The sequence below is a fragment of the Mustela nivalis genome (assembly GCF_964662115.1).
Source record: "Mustela nivalis genome assembly, chromosome: 7".
NCBI classification, from domain to species: Eukaryota; Metazoa; Chordata; class Mammalia; order Carnivora; family Mustelidae; genus Mustela; species Mustela nivalis.
The window spans coordinates 57,729,248-57,751,390 of record NC_139026.1 but is presented as its reverse complement, the minus strand read 5'-3'; the positions used below and the strand labels follow the sequence as shown (position 1 = coordinate 57,751,390).

Sequence of the window (22,143 nt, the reverse complement as noted above, 5' to 3'; positions counted from 1 at the left end):
ATCATTGCCTTGCCTTCCTCGTAGGATTTGATGAAATGAAATACAGTAGTAGATTCAAAAGTCTTTTTTAAGATTTTAGGTGATCAATAACTATAAAGAGACATTATTACTATTATTACAATTTAACTTTTCTACTATTACTTTTATCACAACCAACATCACTGTTAACATCTTCACCATTGGAGTATAATTTCTCTGACCCATCTTCTCTATTTACCACTAAATTTACCAGAAAAGAGAAGGCACATCATGCCAATTGGTAATCTGGAGTTTCTAATTGGAGACTTTTTAATAGTTTTTCTTGGAGAATCTGAGGCCTCACTGTAATAGTAATCTTGACTCTGGACCCCCCGCTGCTGAATTTAACTGAGGTATAATTGATAAATAAAAATTGTATGTATTTAAAATATACAATGTGATGGTTTGATTACATTGTGAAATTATTACCATAATTGATTACATTGTGAAATTATTACCATAATCAATTAACATACCCTTCACCTCACGTAGTTAACTTTTTTTTGTTTTTTGTTTTTGTTTTGATATGGCAAGAACAATTAAAATCTCTACTCTCTTAGCAAATTTCAAGTATAGAAAACAGTGAAATCAGAGGGGAAGATGTACCATGAGAGATTATGGACTCTTGGAAAGAAACTGAGGATTTCAGAGGGGAGGGGATGGGGGGAAGGGTTAATCTGGTGACAGGTATTAAGGAGGACATGTATTGGCTGGAGCACTGGGTGTTATACGCAAACAATGAATCATGGAACATTACATCAAAAACTAATGATGTACTGTATGGTGACTAACATAACATAATACAAAAAAAAGGAAACACTATTACTGAGTCTAGTCTCCGTGCTATACATTAGATCCCCAGAACTTATTTGTCTTTCAACTGGAAGTTTATATCCTTTGATCAACATCTCCCCTTTCCCCCCTTACTCCCCAAGCCCCTGGCAAACACCATTCTATTTGCTGGTTCTATGAGTTTATCTTTTTTTAGATTTCACATATAAGTGAGATCATACAATATTTGTCTTGTTTTGCCTGGCTTATTTCACTTAGCATAATGTCCTCCAAGTTCATTTATGTTGTCATAAATGGCAAGATTTCCTTCTTTCCATTGGCTGAGTAATACTCCAGTGTGTATATATGTAGCACATTTTCTTTATCCATTCATCCCTTGACTGACACTTAGGTTGTTTCCATATGTCGAATATTGGAAATAATGATACAGTGAAAATGGGATTGTATCTCTTTGAGATACTGTTTTTATTTCCTTTGTATATATGCCCAGAAGAGATTGCTTCTGGGAATGAGATTGTTAGATCACACGGTAGTTCCATTTTTAATTTTTTGAGGAACCTCCGTGCTGTTTTCCATAATGGCTGTACCAATTTACATTCCCACCAGCAGTGAATAAGGGCTCTCTTTTCTCTATCCACTTGCCAACACTTGTTATCTCTTGTTGATGATAGCTATCCTAACAGGTGTGAGGTGATATCACACTGTGGTTTTGATTTACATTTCCCTGATGATTAGTGATGTTAAGCATCTTTTATGTATTTGTTTGCCATTTGTGTGTCTTATTGGGCAAAATGTTTATTCAGGTCCCTTGCTCATTTAAAAACCATTATTTTTTTGCTATTAAATTGTGTTTTTTATATATTATGGACATTGACCTCTTATCAGATATATGGTTTGCAAAGACACATTCCATTTAATTTCATTCCCGAGAGTATTTGGTTTCTGTTTTAAGGCTTTGTCTAGTCATGAAGGGCCAGTTCTGTCCTTTGGAGACTTTTAAGAAGCCTGACTCATTAGCTTCTGACGTGATAGCAAATATTGTTGCTGTTGATTCTGTGTTAACTTTGTGCTACAGTTGGTAATTGGATTTCTGTCTTGCTGGTATGATAATTACCCCACACCTAGTCACAGTTTTCCTATATTGACTCTTTGTCTCGGCCTTAAGAACCTGCCCAGAATCCCTTAATTCTCTTTAATCTCCTAAATTTAGCTGACCACCCTTCCCAACCTTCCCATACCCACACAGATATAAGTCCTGTTTGAGTCTCCCGTTTCTTCACCAGCAATCCAGTTCACATGTTATCTGAATTATGGTATACATGGGATTTGGTAGGCCTGGTGCTAAGTAGAAGGGAAGGTGTCCACAGGTACAAAGAAGGGGAAAGTGACATGAACATAGCAGAAAAGTACAAAAAGACAGATACATTTCTTCATTCATAAGGTTGTGAACTTTGCAGAAGGAAGAAATCTTGTCTCCTTGTTTACTGCTCTATCTCTATAAAACTGTCTAAAACTGCCCAGCATTTAACCTGTGCAGTAAATACTTGCTGAGTGACTGGGAGATACACTGAATTGACTGGTTTGCCCGGAGGGCACTTTAATGTGAACTTTTAGGGACTGGGATCATTTTAACCTTGTTTATCACTAGAACTCCAGCTATTTTTGTTGAATGAATAAGTAATAGGATTACTGGAGTAGAGGCTAGAATGCTGAAGTTGATAATGCAAAATCTTGAATGTCATACCAAGGATCTGGTGGGTCTCATGACAAGAAAAAGGTCAGAATTCAGGATCTTACTGTCCACATCTACTGCCTAATGTAGTCCGAGTTTTACTCTATAAGTATACTCTTGAGCCAAAGGGTTCAGAAAGCAAATCCTTTTGAAGCTGAGGAAAGAAGGGTTATTTTTATGTAGGATATTCCTTTCTGAGTTAAGTCTAACATCTAAATAGGTAGATATGTTTCCAAAACATGCTTTTAAAAATTGCTTGTATGAATAGTTAACACTTTTATATACATCAGTTCCAGAAATAGTTTCTTTTTAATGTCATGTGAATAAAGCTGTGCTTTCAGGGACTCAACAAGGTGATGAAAGGCATCCACTGTTTTCATTCTTTCTGGTCTCCTTTGGCATTCTGTGGTGTTAAGCAAGTATTCACTGCTTCAGGCTCCTTGAATCCCGGTGCTGGAGTGAGTGTTTCTGGTGTCAAAGTACACCTCTTCATCTGCCTTTATCTCTGGACACTCACATGAGCCATTTTAGGCCATAAGGATGTATACTTTCCCTATACTATTACTCTGGAAAGGTGAAACCTATCCAGCGTACAAACTAAAGGCTTTTATTGAGGAGGAGGGCTTATTTTGATAGATGCACTTAAAGGAATTTCTTCTCAATCGTCTTATCTTCACTGAGTGCTTGTACTGCTTAGGGGATGATAAATATTAGTCTTATATATAAGTAGGAGTATTTTTTCCCTTTTTTTTCTTTTTTTTTTTTTTTTTCTTTTTGAGCGTGTGTGTCTGCCATAGGATAGTGTGTAAAGCTAGGCTTGCTAAATGAAGAGTAATTGTTTCTGCCAGGTAAACCTAAAACCGGAGTTGGAATTAGGGCAGGGCCATGGCAAACTCACACTGAGCACCAGAATGGCAGGTGTGTCCTCTACAGGATAGGAGATCACTGTCACTCTTGGCTCCCTGCTTTTTCCTTATCATCATCCAAGCACCCGGCAGGTTCAGAAAGATAGAGTCCAACTCTCCAGGCAGTTATCTTCAGCAGGAGGGAACCAGGGAAAGTTATCATCTGAAATCATGGCCTTAGGGGGCAAAAGGCAGGAAGCTTGAGGTTTTTGAAATGTAAATATTCTAGGGCAGGTAATCAATTTTTCTTTGATGAATTATTCTAGCCCATCTCGATTCTTGAGTACGGATTCTTTTTAGGCTTATTGTTGTAGGATATCACAAGTAAAATCTCCTAACCAGTGCTGGAAAACCTAGGAAATCGGAAAATAATGATCTATAATTTTAATATACAAGGACAATTGCTTACTATTTCTGTATTTGATTTTAATGATGAACAAAATGCTTGCTCTGTGTTATTTTGATGAGGATGATTTGTTTTTCCACCACTACTATTGGCATAATTGTTCTTGTCTTTGTCCTCCCCTCATCAGATATTTATTAAGTAAGGAAAGTTCTAGGAAGAGGTGGAGAGGATAAATAAGTGGAAGATGTGACTTCTTTTTTTAAAGGAGATGATTATTTTCTATTTTGGACTGAACATATGACCTAAGAATGTAAAATTCAGATATATGATTTACTCATTATGTAAATGATCGTTAAGCTCCCTTATATGCTAGGCACTGCCCTGAGTATTTGCGAAATAATGTTGAATAAAATAGAGTTTCTGTCCTTAAATTTAATGTCCAGGAGAGGTGATGGGCAAGCAAGTAAAAATTTCAATAAATTGTAACATGTGAATTGTCAGTGAAATGCCACAGAGAGTGCTTGCTATAGGAAGACATTATATTAAAAGATGTACGAAATAGCATATTGGACAGTTTGGAAGCCAGAATAAAAACATTTTTTTGGCCTGGGTGGCTCAGGTAGTTAAGCGTCTGCCTCCAGCTCAGGTCATGATCCCAGGATCTTGGGGCACCCTGCTAGGTATGGAGCCTCCTTCTCCCTGTGCCTCTCCTCCCACTTGTTCTCTCAATCTCTCTTTCTCAATAAATAAAATCTTTAAAAAAGCCCTCCTTAAAGTCTTTATTTCTTACATTGCCCCTTAGTAAGAGCCAAGGCATAACCCTAAATAGTCCGGTAATCAAACATTCTGCTAACAATGTAAGTACTGTAGTTAAGGTACATTACATTCAGCTCTTCCAGAGGAACATGGATCTTGTTCCAGGCATGGATCTTGTGAAATTTGGTTAAATGGGCCTTAAATTATTTCTAGCATCAATTGTCTTAGTATTTGCTTTTGTCAGGAGTTTAATGATAACATCTGAGAAAGTGTGTGAAGCACTGATGTTCTGTGGTATGGGTTAAAAAGAAGACCTTGTTTTATATGCTACGTTGGCAAGTGTCAAGGTTCGTATTCCATTATGAAATTTAAGAAACCTGATCTGCATTTTTTTTCTTTTGTTTAGGCAATGTATGTTTTCACCTCTGCAAGGAAGGATTTGTTGAAAGAGAGAAAGCTTAGGTCCATCATTCCTTGGATATTTTGTCTCTTTATCTGCCATAAAACTTATTGTAGAATAGAATTTTTCTTAGCCAATTACTGTTTTACACCACCTTGGTGTGTTTTATTTTCTTTATGTCAGATAAAAGAAATCAGAACTTTTTTATACATTGAGTTGTTCAGTTCCAGAGGGAAAAACACCAAGAGAGCTATGGAATTTCTCTCCCTAGAGATCTTTAAGGTGCTCAGACACTTAACTGTCTGAAATTGTTTATGTGGAGTTAGGTGTGTCCTACTTTAAAAAGCAAGACATATAAAAACCCAGACTTAGAAAATTGGTATCATTAAGGATGATTCTTCTCTTATCATTTTAGTTTTCCTGTTAGGTAAATTTATTTGATAATAAATACTTACAATTGGTGAATATTTGATTTATGAATATTACTTACATGATATCTTAATTTGCATTGTGAAGCCTTTTTTTGTTATGGGAACACTTTTATATAATTGTGTTATTTGAGTCTCAAAGGTCTTTTTTTTTTTTTTTTAAAGATTTTACTTTATTTATTTATTTAACAGAGGGAGAGAGAGATCTCACGTAGGTAGAGAGGCAGGCAGAGAGAGGCGGGAAGCAAGCTCCCTGTTGAGCAGAGAGCCCGAGGCGCGACTCGATCCCAGGACCCTGAGATCCTGACCTGAGCTGAAGATGGAGGCTTAACCCGCTGAGTCACCCAGGTGCCCCTGAGTCTCAAAGGTCTTATGTAGTAGACAAGGCTGGTATTGTGACGATCCCCATTTTGCTGCTGAGATACCTGAGGACATGAGTTTGTGAGACTTTTCCTATGGTGATATGTTAGTAAATGGTGGGCTTGGCCCAGGCCTTCTGAGAGCACATTCTTTGCTCTTTTTAGTATGTTAAGGGGCACTGATTTTTTTTTTTTTTTTGTAAATGAGTATTGGTTATGTTGTATGTCAAAAATCAGGTCTGTGTGGTATCTCTGGGTCCTTGTTTTCTCCTTTCAGGAAGCTGAATGATCCCCGGGGGGAGCTGAGCACATGTTTGGCCTTCCTTCCCGGTTATTATTTCATCAACTGGCATTTTCTTATCAGTGAGGTTTTGGAGAGGGTAATTAGGGGTTCTCAGATCAGCTCATAAAAAATAACTTACAGGGCGCCTGGGTGGCTCAGTGGGTTAAGCCGCTGCCTTCAGCTCAGGTCATGATCTCAGGGTCCTGGGATCGAGTCCCACATCCTGTTTCCCTCTCTCTCTCTCTCTCTCTGCCTGCCTCTCTGCCTACTTGTGATCTCTCTCTGTCAAATAAATAAATAAAATCTTTAAAAAAAAATAACTTACAAAGTTACTGAATTGATATGATTGGAACTAACTCGCTTCTCATAAAATAGTATGGTTTGGTGTTTAAAAATGTTGTTCCTTGGAAATGGAGTGAATTTGTTGATGCTAAAATTAAGTACTTTCACTAACTACATTGATATCCACTTCATCTGAGCATTGATAAATTAGACTGTGCTCTTCAAAGAACCAAAATAAAATCAGTTCATTCACTATTGAGTCCTTTAATGGGGGCCACAGCTTAAAAGTTAAATTTTAGAGTTAATGGGGCCAGATGTGTACAAGGAATAAAATCTCTAGGAAGAAAAAGGACATATTATTGATAATTACTAGGTAATTATCTCTAGGCTTTGTGTGTTGAGATATTTTTTCCTTATAGCTCTGGTTTGGGAATCCCCCCCCACCCCCGAAAATTTAGTGCATACATAGTACAGAGTGTAAAAAATTTGCAAATGTCAGGAAAGGACAAAGAAGAACTTAATTCCTTATAACCCTTCTGTTTGAGAATGTTTTTGATAAGAGAAGGGTGAGGTCATTTTAGAAGAAGGAATAAGTATGGTACAAGCATGACTGACATATTTAAGAGGAGCATATAGACAGTAGCTAAGGAGAATACTTGCTGGGGGATAGTTGTAGATGAGTTCAATTAGCTCCGTTACGTTGGACCATGAATTCCAGGACAAGAGATTTGTTACTCTCAAAGTAAGTGATCACAGAGATCTTATAGCCTAGGACTCATGTTTTCCAGGTAAGGAAACCAAAATGAATCATTCAAATAAGTGAGTGGAGAAATTGGGGCTAGAACCCAGCCTTCTTGATTACCAAAGTGAATATTGCTTGTAGGTGATCTTATATGTTGCCATCTTTGGTTCTGGGATAGAAGAAAGCAAAGTAAAAGCATTGCTTTCTAAGAGTGAATTTTCAGTCTTAGAAAAAGGATTAGAAGGAGAAGTTAGTTGAAATAGGAAGACCAGTTAAGTATATTTTAATAATCCTGGCACGAGGAGATCCAGAGTGGAAAAGATGGAGAAGTCAGTAACAATGAGAGTTTCAAGCTGAGTGATCAGAAAGTTGCATTAAAATAAATGAGTAAATTTGGAGAGTAAACTTGTTTTGTGGGGGAAGATCAAGTTCTATGTTGAATAAATTAGGAAATCGGGGAGAAATGTTTTATTGGACAAAAGTATGGGGCTAATATTATAAATGTTAAATTACACTTTGCAGATAATGAGGATTGACTAGTAGGATAGCATGTATTATAGAACTAATCTCTTCACACGGTAAAACCAAGGGCAGTTTAATTCCAGAAAATCCCCCTAAGACGGTTGATTCAAGAAAAAATAACTTATCTGTTAGATGTGTCACTGAATGAAACATCTGGTTAATTAACTGGTGTGGGCAGGCTCACCTCAAAAAGACCTTTACTGGCTTGATTGTGTGATGCTTCTTCTTCTCTAATAAAGGTATCAGGTGGATGTGCAACTCCATGTAAAACCTATGTATTACAGAAGATGGCCTAAGCTTTTAGCCATTCATTGCCAGAGTGGTTCATGATATTTTATGATGTGATCACTTTTTTTTTGTTCTGATTGTAAATCAATTTAATAATGCCAACTGGTTTCATTAGGGCAATGCTTTGCCCTAATCACTCACAATTTACTGTTTTTAAACTTCTTTGTATGAACAAAACCAAATGTAACAACTGTTGATGTCTCTGCTAAGAGGTAGTGAACCTGAGCTGTTATCTATATGGCCCATGAAGGGTTTAAAGATGCAGCCAATGTCTTTGTTTACCTTCTCTTTGTTTATTTCTAAGGATTTCTAAGACTTTAAACCATATTTATTTATTTGTTTATTTTAAAGAGTTTCAAAAATTTATTTTAGAGCATGAGTGTGTTGGGGAAGAACAGAGGGAGAGGGCAGAGTCTGCTGTAGGTCTCGATCTCCCAACTCTGAGATGAAGACTTGACCCTAAAATCAAGAGATAGACGCTTAACCGACTGAGCTACCAGGTGCCCCTAAAATATATGTATTAACTGGATCTATGCCTAACTGATTTACTTAAATTTTGGGGCCTTGATCTCATAACTGGTGTTCCAGCATTTATCACATTATGTTATCTATCTGGGTTTGAGTCCAACTTCACTGCTTAGTGGCTGAAGGATTTGCAAGTTATTACAGTTCTCCATGCCTTTTTTTTTTTTTTTTTTTAGATCTAACAATATTACTGCCTACCTTGTGGCCTTGCTGTGAGAATTAAATTATTAAACATGATGTCAAGCACTTGAAGAGCCTGACACACAGCAAACTCTCAGATCCTGGCTATGGTTACTGGTACTGATCTGTTGCCCTTAACTCTCCTGTGAACCTTCATGGTTCTTCATCCTTTTGTGCCTTGGATCTAGAGCCGTGTAATTGACTAAGGAGGGAGGCAGAGGGAGGTGTCACAGGGTTTCTCATAGAATGAAACAGGAAGAGGCCAGCCTTTTTGTTACAAGAGCTATTTCCATTCTTGCTCCCCTCCACTCTAGGTGAAACTGTTTCCTTACTTGTTAACAATGACTGTACTGATCCCAACTTGGTGTTATCAGGAAAGCAGTTTGGTTAATCTAAGTTGGGAGTGGTTAATAGTTTGCCAGTGGCTTTTACCCTTTAGAAGATATGTGCTAACCAGGGTGCCTGGCTGGCTCAGTGGGTACAGCATGAGACTCTTGATCTTGGGGTCATGAGTTCAGACCCCACGTTAGGCATAGAGCTCAGTTAAAAAAAAAAAAAAAAAGTTGTTTTGTTTTTTTTTTTTTTTAGATTTTTTTAAGCCACTTTTTTAAAAAGATTTTATTTATTTGACACTTTAAAAAAAAAAGATTTTATTTATTTATTTGACAAAGATCACAAGCGGGCAGAGAGGCAGTCAGAGAGAGGGGGAAGCAGGTTCCCTGCTGAGCAGAGAGCCTGATGTAGGGCTTGGGGTTTAATCCCAGGACCCTGAGCTGAAGGCAGAGGCTTAACCCACTGAGCCACCCAGGTGTCCCTGTGCTAATTATTCTTATTGCTTGTCCTTGAAGCCTGCTCTGTTGAAGAACAGTGTTTTTAGATATACCTATATGGGTGGGGAGCCCCATGTAGGCAGTCTGGGTTCTACCTGGGAATCTAAGCCTGAGGACAGCTCAGTAATAGTTTCTTTGCTGCTGCTGCTTTTGAACAGATGTACTTAGGTTAATGGCTTTGGACAACATGATGTATTAATGGTTTTTCTCATGATTTTACTGTACAGGATGTATTATTTCTATTTTACATACCTGGAAACTGAGGCTCAGTGTGGTTGATAAGTACCTTTCTTAAAGCCATGCAGTGATTCTCAAAGCTGAGACGTAAACTTGGGAAGAACTGTCTTACTCATTAGCCTTTACTATTTTACTCTAATGAAAGTTTCAGTGTCAAATCTACATTACACCGTGTATCTTAGGAAATCCCTGTTTAGTGGATTAGCATGTGTATTTTTATGGGCTTTGTAGCTTTTAAGTTCTATATAGATGTTAGTCATTAATAGTGATCTAGTCTTTTATACAATTAGATTCTGCATCTCTCCTTTTCATTATTTTTCTAGTCTTGTTCACAGGATTTCTAGACTGCTCAGATTTTTTTCTTTAAGCATGATTTCTACCCTAAACTCTGTCTGCTGCTGTCTTAGAGTAGCTTCTGTTGATTAGGGTCCCTGTGTGTCAGAAAATGTAAGAGGAAAAAATGAAAGACCTCCCCAAAGGAAACTAATGTTGCTTACTAAAGCTTATTTAAATCTCAAGGGACTGTCAGAGTCTTTTTTGAAAAGTTTTGTTTAATAGTAATCTTCTCTTCAGGGGAGTCAGTGATTGAGAGTGTGGACCACATTCAGACAGCCCTGGCTCAAATCCTTCCTCTGGTCTATGACCTTGGGACTTTGGATGTATTTCATAACCTCTTTAAGCCTTAGCCTTCACCTGTAAGATAGGAATAATACTAATACTTACTCCTAGGATATCATCAAGATCACGTGAACTTTTGGTAGAGTACTTTTTGCAGAGAGTGTTGTCAGTGAATGTTAGCTGGTATGGCAGATTGGAGGCTAGGCTTGGAAGAGGAACCGAGGGATATGGTCTGTGCTGAATTTGAATGATCTGAAGTAGATGTGTCCTCTGCAGAATAAGGGTAGGCTAAGACCACAATGGAAGTCTCTCTAGGTTCTGGTCCCAGGATTGGTAGGCTCAGTCCCATCATGGAGTGTTTAACAAGGGGGTACTTAATGATTTGATCCAGAAGTCCTTAGGGAAGCAAGTGTATATACTCATATGTGAATTCAGCAAACACATATTAAGCAGTTGCTGTTGCTGGGCACTCTATGCTGATGATAGCCCCACTCCCCCGCAAAAAAAAAAAAAGTTTTCCTCTGTCTTTTTGGAGCTTATATTCCAATTATGGACTAGTATGTAAAGTAGTGAATGACAAAAGAAAGCTTTAAGGTACATGGGAGATATGCCCTAGGGCCTCAGTTGAGTTGGAAGGAAGGTCATTCTTATTGCTACTTTATCTTCAAGGGTAAGAATTTTCTTACAGAACCATTAGTCCAATGAATTACTTTGGTATTTTTAGGGTAGACTTATCCATCAAACACTAAAGATAAATTCCAGATATAACTTACATTTGGCTATGTGACTGAAAGCAGCTTATCTTGAAACATTTGTAACATTATTTATCCCAAATCTTTACAACTTAGGTAAATAAAAGTTTTAGGCAAATTCTTGTCCTGCTGATTACATAAAGGACACTCATAGCTTCAGTGTATAAAGGGGGTTTCTTAGTTCATCAGAGTGGATATGTTTTCCAAATTATTATTTATACCAGTGGAGAATATTGTTGGCATTTGGAAAGAAGTAAGTTTATTTTATTTTATTTTTAAGATTTTATTTATTTATTAGAGAGAGATCACAAGTAGGCAGAGAGGCAGGCAGAGAGCGGGGGTGGGGGGGGGGAGCAGGCTCCCTGCTGGCAGAGAGCCCGATGTGGGGCTCCATCCCAGGACCCTGAGATCATGACCTGAGTGGAAGGCAGAGGCTTTACCCACCGAGCCGCCCCAGAGCCCCTGGATATGACACAGTTTTAAGGAGACAGCAGAAACCCTGGCTAGGTCATTGGCAGTGCAATGTTGCAGCTCTGTCTATTGTACACCAACAAATTTTACAGAAAAAGATCACTTTACAAAACTGCAATTTTTCTGAAAATGGAAAAGTAGTGATTTTAAAAATATAAGCAAATTGTCAGACTTTAAATGTTTTACTTACAAAGGTTTTTGCTCATGTCAGCTGGCACTAGGAAGACACATGATGAACTACTGGGGTGCACAGTATGGCTCAAATTCTTCATATATGGATAATACATACGTAATTTTTATTGTATGATGAATCCTGTTAAGTGAGAAACAGTTGTATTCATCACAAAAAGGTAAAAAGAACAAAGGCTTTGACATACAAATTTTGGGGGCGCCTGGGTGGCTCAGGCGCTTAAAGCCTCTGCCTTTGGCTCAGGTCATGATCTCAGGGTCCTGGGATCAAGCCCCACATTGGGCTCTCTGCCAACAGGGAGCCTGCTTCCTCCTCTCTCTCTCTCTGCCTGCCTCTCTGCCTGCTTGTGATCTCTGTCAAATAAATAAATAAAAATTTAAAAAAAAAAAAAAGGAAATACAAATTTTGATCCCTCACTTATGTTTTACATCATCTCAAGTAAGTTCCAACTCCTTTATTTGTAAAATGAAAAAAATAGTTTCTTCCATGTAATGTTGTGATATGTGGATTTGATATATTATAAAAGATGCAATATATTTTAATCTTTCATTTAAGCTAGAAAAGTGCCAGTATAGACACACACACACACACATTTCCTAGCACTGTTCTGTTAGTGTTTCACAGTAGCTAATATTCTAATTGTCAATATCCAATCATTATTCTGATAGCTAATAGTACTGTTATGTCACCTGATATTAAACTCACTTCTTGGGTTGCCTGAGTAGCTCGGTGGGTTAAGCCTTTGCCTTCGGCTCGGGTCACGGTCTCAGGGTCCTGGGATCAAGCCCTGCATCAGGCTCTCTGCTTGGTGGGGAGCCTGCTTACCCCTTCTCTCTGCCTGCCTCTCTGCCTGCTTGTGATCTCTGCCTGTCAAATAAATGAATAAAATCTTTAAAAAAAAAAACAAACATCATATTGGTTGTGATACATAATAAATGAATTTCAGAGAAATTGCTGTTTTCAGTATACTAGCTATACTTAATAAAGAGTTCAACCATTACTTATATACAGAATATAACATTTAAAACATTTTTTAAATTTTTTTATTAACATATAATGTATTATTAGCCCCGGGAGTACATGTCTGTGAATCGCCATGTTTACACTTCACAGCACTCACCATAGCACATACCCTTCCCAATGTCCATAACCCAACCACCCTCTCCCTACCCCCCACCCCAGCAACCCTCAGTTTGTTTTGGGAGATTAAGAGTCTCTTGTGGTTTGTCTCCCTCCTGATCCCATCTTGTTTCATTTATTCCTTTCCTATCCCCCAAACCCCACATGTTGCCTCTCAACTTCCTCATATGAGGGAGATCATTGATGATTGTCTCAGAACATTACATTTTAGCAATTAAGACACATATCTACTAGTTCAGACATTAGTTAGAATTATAATTTTGGGACGCCTGGGTGGCTCAGTGGGTTAAGCCGCTGCCTTCGGCTCAGGTCATGATCCCAGGGTCCTGGGATCAAGCCCCATGTCGGGCTCTCTGCTCAGTGGAGAGTCTGCTTCCTCCTCTCTCTCTCTGCCTACCTCTCTGACTACTTGTGATCTCTGTCTGTCAAATAAATAAATAAAATCTTAAAAAAAAAAAGAATTATTATTTTGTTATAACATAGGAACATGTAGTTAAGTTTTAAATTCTTAAGAGTACTTCTGTTATGATATGTAAGTACCATTTATTTTGATTTATTTTATACTTCGTATTTTTTTAAATTGTATTTTGGAAACCTTCAAATATACAAGGTAGACAGAATAGCAGAATGAACCCCTATGTAGCCACCATCAAGCTTTAGCAGTTATTAACTCTGGTCTAATCTTCGTTCATCCATCTGCCCACTTCTTCCCTCCCTTGTGAAACAAAGCAGATCTCAGATACCACCATTGTGTATGTAATAGTTTCAGTATGTTATTTTTTTTTTTAGAGATTTTATTTATTCATTTGAGAGAGAGTGAATGAGAGAGGAAAGACAGAGAGATTGAGAGCATGATCCCAGGAAGGAGGAGCAGAGGGAGAGGGAGAAGTAGACTCCCTGCTTAGCAAGGAGCCCGATGCGGGGCTCGATCTCAAGACCCTGGGATTGTGACCTGATCCAAAGGCAGATGTTTAACTGACTGAGCCACACAGGAGCCCCTCAGCCCCTTTTAAAATGTTGTAACCATAATTTAATTATCATACCTGAAATAAAAGTTATTTCTGAGTATTATTAAATATTTAGTTAATAGTTGATTTGCCAGTGGTTTCATAAGTCTTCTTTTTATATTTTGATTCAAGGTCCAAATAATGTTCTTTATGGTTATTAATATGTATTTTGCTAGATATTGCTGATGATGTCTCTGTGGTATAATTTAACATGTACTTCTGTCCTGTGTATTTTTTATAAAATGATAGAAGGATCTAGAGGTTTAATCAAATGCATATTCTCTTTCTTCCTCCCTCTATCACTCCCTCCCTCTTTGTTTCTTCCTTCCTTCTTCCCTCTCTCCCACCTCCCGCTCTCTCTTCCCTTCTTTCCTTTCCTCCCTTTGTTCCCATGTTTTGCACATAAATGGTATTTCTTCTTCCCTCTGGAGATACAAAAAATATATGGTGGTTTTTCTTTTTTTCATACTATTAGCTATTTTGCCTAGATACTTTAATTCATTAGGAGTTGCAGAATATGGTATTTTACTTTCTACTTTATATTGATTTATTATCTGGAATTGTCTACAAAGAAAAACTCTCCCTCATCTACTACATCTCCTATTTGTTTAGCTAATTGTATAGTTTATATTAAGAAGTTTGAGTTGGGACACCTGGGTGGCTCAGTCCTTAAGTGTCTGCCTTTGGCTTGGATCATGATCCCAAAGTCCTGGGATTGAGTGCCACATTTGGCTCCTTTCTCGGCGGGGAGCCTGCTCTATCTGCTTGCTCTGCCTGCTGCTTCCCCTGCTTGTGCTCTCTTTGACAAATAAATAAAATATTAAAAAAAAGTTTGAGTAAATGCTTGATTCTATATCAGTTTCTTGAGTTTTTATAATAAGTAGGAGTCATTGGGGGAAATTTTGACATTTTTATGAAAAGCATCTGGAGACATGAGCTGAGATCAAGAGTCAGATGCTTACCCAACTGAGCTGCCCAGGCACCCCTGATAGTAGATATTTTTAAAACAAACAATGTGTGATGCTTTGAGAGGTATACATTCTTTTTTTTTAAATTTCTTTTCAGTGTTCCAGAATTCAGCGTTTATGCACCACACCCAGTGCTCCATGCAATATGTGCCCTCCATAATACCCACGACCAGGCTCACCCAACCTCCTACCCCTCGACCCTCCAAAATCCTCAGATTGTTTTTCAGAGTCCACAGTCTCTCATGGTTCGTCTCCCCCCTCCAATTTCCCCCAACTCCCTTCTCTTCTCCATCTCCCCATGTCCTCCATGTTATTCCTTATGCTCCACAAATAAGTGAAATCATCCGATAATTGACTCTCTCTGCTTGACTTACTTCACTCAGCACAATGTCTTCCAGTCTCGTCCACATTGATACAAAAGTTGGGTATTCATCCTTTCTGATGGAGGCATAATATTTCATTGTATATATGGACCACATCTTCCTTATCCATTTGTCCATTGAAGGGCATCTTGGTTCTTTCCACAGTTTGGCAACTTTTTCCATTGCTGCTATGAACATTGGGGTACAGATGGCCCTTCTTTTCACTGCATCTGTATCTTTGGGGTAAATACCCAGTAGTGCAGTTATAGGGTCATAGGGTAGCTCTATTTTTAATTTCTTAAGGAATCTCCACACTGTTTTCTGAAGTGGCTACAGCAATTTACATTCCCACCCACTGTGTAAGAGGGTTCCCCTTTCTCCACATCCTCTCCAACACTTGTTGTTTACTGTCTTGTTAATTTTGGCCATTCTAACTGGTATAAGGTGGTATCTCAATGTGGATTTGATTTGAATCTCCCTGATGGCTAGAGATGATGGACATTTTTTCATGTGTCTGTTAGCCATTTGTATGTCTTCATTGGAGAAGTGTCTCTTCATGTCTTCTGCCCATTTTGTGACATGATTATCTGTTTTGTGCATGTTGAGTTTGAGGACTTTTTTATAGATCTTGGATATCAGCCCTTTGTCTGTATTGTCATATGCAAATATCTTCTCCCATTCCGAGGGTTGCCTTTTTGTTTTGTTGACTGTTTCCTTTGCTGTGCAGAAGCTTTCAATCTTGATGAAGTCCCAAAAAATCATTTTTGCTTTTGTTTCCTTTGCATTTGGAAACATGTCTTAAAAGAAGTTGCTGTGGCCGATGTCAAAGAGGTTCTGCCTATGTTCTCCTCTAGGATTCTGATGAATTCCTGCCTCACTTGTGTTCTTTTATCCATTTCGAGTTTATCTTTGTATATGGTGTAAGAGAATGGTCGAGTTTCTTCCTCTACACCTAGCTGTCCAATTTTCCCAGCACCATTTATTGAAGAGACTGTCTTTTGCCCACTGTGTATTTTTTCCTGCTTTGTTGAAGATTATTAGACGATAGAGTTGAGAGTCCATATCTGGGCTCTCTATTCTGTTCCACTGGTCTATGTGTCTGTTTTTATGCCAGTACCATGCTGTCTTGGTGATCACAGCTTTGTAGTAAAGCTTGAAATCAGGCAATGTGATGCCCCCGGTTTTGTTTTTCTTTTTCAGCATTTCCTTAGCAATTCGGGGTCTCTTCTGATTCCTTCTCAAATTTTAGGCTTGTTTGCTCCAGTTCTTTGAAAAATGCCAGTGGAAATTTGATTGAAATGGCATTGAAAGTATAGATTGTTCTAGGCAGTATAGATATTTTAACGATGTTTATTCTTCCGATCCATGACCATGGAATGGTCTTCCATTTTTTGGTGTCTTCTTCAATTTCTTTTATGAGTGTTCTGTAGTTCCTTGAGTACAAATCCTTTACCTCTTTGGTTAGGTTTATACCCAGGTACCTTATCATTCTTGGTGCTGTAGTTAATGGAATCGATTCTCTAATTTCCCTTTTGGTATTTTCATGGTTAGTGTATAAGAAAGCAACTGATTTCTGTGTACTGATTTTGTATCCTGCCACATTACTGAATTGCTGAATGAGTTCTAGTAGTTTGGAGTTGGAGTCTTTTGGGTTTTCCGTATAAAGTATCATGTCATCTGCAAAGAGAGATAGTTTGACTTCTTCATTGCCAATTTGAATACATTTTATTTCTCTTTGTTGTCTGATTGCTGTTTCTAGGACTTCTAATACTATGTTGAACAACAGTGGTGAGAGTGGGCATCCTTGTTGTGTTCCTGATCTCAGAGGGAAGGCTGTTAGCTTTTTCCCATTGAGGATGATATTTGCTGTGGGTTTTTCACAGGAAGATTTTATGAAGTTGATGAATGTTCCCTCTATCCCTATACTCTGAAGCATTTTAATCAGGAACGGATGCTGTATCTTGTCAAATGCATTTTCCACATCAGTTGAGAGGACCATGTGGTTCTTCTCTCTTCTCTTATTGATTTGTTCTATCACATTGATTGATTTGTGAATGTTGAACTACCCTTGTAACCCAGGGATAAATCCCACCTGATCATGGTGGATAATCTTTTTAATGTACTGTTGGATCCTGTTAGCTAGGATCTTGTTGAGAATCTTAGCAAAACTGAATCAGGAAGAAACTGACAACCTCAATAGACCGATAGCTAGTAACGAGATTGAAGCAGTGATCAAAAACCTCCCAGGGGCGCCTGGGTGGCTCAGTGGGTTAAAGCCTCTGCTTTTGGCTCAGGTCATGATCCCAGGGTCCTGGGATCAAGCCCCGTACCGGGCTCTCTACTCTGCAGGGAGCCTGCTTCCTCCTCTCTCTAACTGCCTCTCTGCCTGCTTGTGATCTCTGTCAAATAAGTAAATAAAAAATCTTAAAAAACAAACAAACAAACAAAAACCTCCCCAAAACAAGATCCCAGGACCTGATGGGTTCCCTGGGGAATTCTACCAAACTTTCAAAGAAGAAATAATACCTATTCTCCTGAAGCTGTTTCTAAGAATTGAAGCAGAAAGAAAACTTCCAGACTCTTTTTATGAAGCTGGCATTACCCTGATCCCCAAAGCAGGCAAAGACCCCACCAAAAAGAATTTCAGATCAGTATCCCCGATGAATATGAATGCTAAGAGTCTCGAGAAGTATATATTCTATAAGACATCGTTAGGCATTTATTTCCCTCTTAGGTATCTAGTGGTGAAAAGCATGGATTTGAAAGCCAGACTTCTTTAAATTTTGTTTCTTAGCTAGTATAACTTTGGGCAAATTACTGTCTTTGTGCCTCCATTTTCTTATTTTTAAACCAGGAAAATAATAGAACTTTCATCATATGGTTGTTGCTGAGGGTTGAATGTGTTCAAACATGTTAGGCTCTGAGAGCAGAGCTTAGAACATAATGAATTCTCAATAAATGTTAACTGTTGTCAGTAGCTTTCTTTGCTATTACAGTAAAAAAGGAGGGAGGGAATTTTTTTTTTTTTTAAAGATTTTATTTATTTATTTATTTGACAGAGAGAGAGAGAGAGATCACAAGTAGGCAGAGAGGCAGACAGAGAGAGAGTGGGGAGCAGGCTCCCTGCTGAGCAGAGAGGCCTATGCAGGGCTTGATCCCAGGACCTCGAGATCACAACCTGAGCATAAAGCAGAGGCTTAACCCACTGAGCCAACCAGGTGCCCCGGAGGGAGGGAATTTTTGATGGCTCATTTTTAATACGTGTCACAGAGTTTTACTTTTGATATATCTTTTCTTGTGTACTTTATATGTTGCAGCTTTTTTAAAGTCACACTTACAACCCTTTCTTTTTTTTTTTTTTTTTAAAGATTTTATTTATTTACTTGACAGAGAGAGTGAGCACAGGCAGACAGAGTGACAGGCAGAGGCAGAGGGAAAAGCAGGCTCCCTGCTGAGCAAGAGCCTGACGTGGGACTCGATCCCAGGACGCTGGGATCATGACCTGAACCAAAGGCAGCTGCTTAACCAACTGAGCCACCCAGGTGTCCCTACAACCCTTTTTAAATTAAAGTGTCTAAGCATCGCACATCAACATTTGAGTCAACCAAATGTCTTACTTATACCTCTACTATACTACTCAATAGTTAAAATTTATTCATATATATGGTGGCATTTTCTGTTGAACTGTGAACTTTATGAGGGGAGAGACTTCACACTGTTGTATCTAATATAGTGCTTGGTTTTAATTATGTGGCTTAGGTCCTCTGTATTTTCTCATTTAACTACATTAGCATCTCATTTATTAGGTTTGACTAGTAATATCCTTTTCAGATTCATAAACAAGTGCATTTCCTAGCTATCTACTTCTTGAGTTAAAGTATAATTCTTTATTTTTAAATTTATTTTATTTTATTTTTTATTAACATATAATGTATTATTTGTTTCAGGGGTACAGGTCTGTGATTCACTAGTCTTACACAATTCACAGCGCTCACCATTGCACATACCCTTCCCAGTGTCCATCACCCAGCCACCCTATCCCTTCCACCCCTCAAGTATAATTCTTTACATATTAGAATTTTTTAAATTTATTTTTAAATTATTAATATGGTAATTTTTCTTTCCAGGATCAAGTACTTTCTTGTTTTCTTAAATAGAATATAATTTATCACTTAAATAGAATATAATTTAGAATATGCATATATATTATACATACTCTTTATTTGGATTATAATATGGGTACAATATAGTGCATGGTCCTGTGGTTCTATATCAAATATTTTCAGGATGCCTTATGAATTTTTTCTTCCCATTATATGTCATATTTCTCTTATTATTATAATCTATCCGTTTCTCTCTGCTCTTTTCTTTATGTACCTCCAGCAACCCTAGCTCCGCAAATTCAGATGTAATGAATCTGACCAGTACTTCTAAACTGCTATGGATTGATTTGATTGCCAACTTCATTTGAACTTTTTCTAAAATGAGATTTTAAATGATCTAAACTGAGCTTGAGGGCTGAGTAAAATGGAGAAGTTTAACACATAGACTTTGTGGCATCTATTTAACTAGCCGTGTAACTTTTTAATTTACTCTGTGACATTGCTGAGGTTGTCACTGATATGTGGCCTCTAGGCAAGTGAGATTAGATTATATGAGGATCTGAACAGAGGAATGAATTGCCGATCTTCAGTATTTCTGTGCTGTTATAGAGTTGGGATTCAAACTCGAACTCCTGTACTCCAGAGTCCCTTTTCATTGCTCTTAGAATCATGTGACGAATTCTAAGTTCTGCAATTATTAGTTCTTAAGCCTTATACGGTATTAGTGATTGTTTTGATTTTTTTCATTTAATTAATCTTTTTAGTGATCTTTTTTTATTTAAAGCACAAACTCTTTGTCTTGTTTAACTTTAAAAACATTTTCACACATATGGATTCTTTATCTAATGGATAGGTGCCTACTTACAATATATTACAATATTGTAAGTTACACAGATAATGTCATTTAAAAACAGGCACTCATAGTGTGGGTCTTCATTGTAAATACCTAGGTTACTATGTGTGTTTGTACACCTTGAGCTGAATATACAAGTCTAATTATATATAGGAAAAAATGGAATATTCCTATTCTACAAATATAGTTTGTGAAATGCTAGATAAATATAAAAAGATGCAAAACAAAGTAACTCTGAGGCATGGGTATGTTCAGATCCTAGTATAAGTCTTAGAAGTTCAGTTTGTTTAGAAGTTAAGTACTTCTCAGAGTACTGCAAGGATTCATCAGATGGCATGTTAGTGTGCCCATTGCAATATTTGATTCTTTATGACTTCTTTCCTCTTTAACTTTTCCATCCATTAAATTTTTAATCTACATAAAAAGAGAACAAAAAATTTAAGTGAAAGAGAATAAATATACATATTAAACAGGAGCAGGTACTGCTGTCATACCTCAAAAATGAGATTTTATTTTTATTCAGTTATTTTTATTCACAGGTTATTTTTAACACTGCTCTCATTGGACTGAAGTAGAAGCATAAGAATTGGAGCATATTTTCATTTTTAAGGTGGGTCCATTTGTAGAAAAATTTAGCTATTTAAAGCCATCTGCTGTTTCTTAGGAAATTTTGGCATTTGCATGTATTCTGAGAAATACTATGGTTATCTGTGACATGCCGTTAGTGTGAAGTTTTGGGAGAGCTTCAGGCTGAATCTGGAGCTCTTCCCACCTTCATGCCCAGTCCTGGTTACCTGACTTCTCTGTGTCAGTTTGCCTTTTTTTTTTTTTTTTTTTAAAGATTTTATTTATTTATTTGATAGAGAGAGAGATCACAAGTAGGCAGAGAGGCAGGCAGAGAGAGAGAGGGAAGCAGGCTCCCCACTGAGCAGAGAGCCCGATGCGGGACTTGATTCCAGGACCCTGAGATCATGACCTGAGCTGAAGGCAGAGGCTTTAACCCACTGAGCCACCCAGGCTCCCTGTTTTGCCTTTTTTTAAAATGGGAATGATGGGCCTATGGACTCTGCTTATCTTCCAGATTACATGTTGTGAGAATAAATTGAGATCATGGATATGTAAGTGTCTTATTAAGAAAAATGTAAGGTGGAGATATTAGTACTGTAAACTGTCAGTGAGTTAAATGGGAATGAACAGTTATGTGCAGAGAATCTAGGTAAGTATGAAAATTTTGGATGTAACTGTCGCTCAGCCACTGGAATGGTAGGAAGACTGTACCATCTTGTTTCTGAGAGAACTAGCAAGCACAAAGGAAGAGGGGAAGTAAGAGGAGGAAGAAGTGGCAGAGGAAAGAAAGCCAAACCAATTAGAGGGCTCTGAAAGTATTGGCATTTTTAGAACTAAAAATTTCCTTACTTATGAGGATATATTTGAAAAAAATTATTAATCTATGGATTACAAAAAATGCATTTTCTATTGAAAACCTGTTACACTGGGGTACCTTAGTGGCTTAGTTAAGTGTCTGTCTTCGGATCTGGTCATGATCCCAGGGTCCTGGGACAGAGTCTCAGATGGGCTCCCTGCTCAGCCGGGAGCCTGCTTCTCCCTCTGCCTGCCGCTCCCCCTACTTGTGTTTTTTTTCTCTCTTTCTTTCTGACAAACAAATAAAATCTTAAAAAAAAAAAAAAAAAAAGACAACCTGTTACATCTTTTTAGTACTTTTATATTCAGTATTTTACTTTCTTACTGTGGGAAAAACATCTAATTCTGATTTTTCTCTTCCCTGGAGTTTCAGCCATTCATCCGGATGCCTTAGCATTTGAGGCCTGAATAAAACGGAATAGGTGTTTGTTCTCACTCCATCGGTTTTTGTTCGTTTGTTTTGTTTGTCTTCTTAATGTCCTCTATTTGTCTTGTTTTTCTTCAGCTCACCCGGCCCATGTCATGTCTTACCTCTTTCTGGGCTTCAGTGTTGGCACATAACCTGGTATTCTGGGTCTCCCAGATTGTTCCCCAAGGCTTTTCAAAGGTGCCAGGATACTATTTAGCAAATG

At 37.8% G+C, this 22,143-nt stretch overlaps 1 protein-coding gene across 6 annotated transcripts in view; it reads left to right on the top strand.

The window, feature by feature from the left end:
- EPS8 (EGFR pathway substrate 8, signaling adaptor) overlaps positions 1-22,143 on the top strand; it is a 183,571-nt gene that overhangs the window by 39,602 nt on the left and 121,826 nt on the right. For 3 of the 6 annotated variants that reach the window (XM_082742385.1, XM_082742387.1, XM_082742382.1), the window contains exon 2: positions 20,629-20,699. The exons of the other annotated variants lie outside the window; for them this stretch is intronic. The gene's annotated coding sequence lies outside the window, so the exon portion shown is untranslated. The remainder of the gene's footprint in view (positions 1-20,628; positions 20,700-22,143) is intronic. 6 annotated transcript variants of the gene reach the window in all.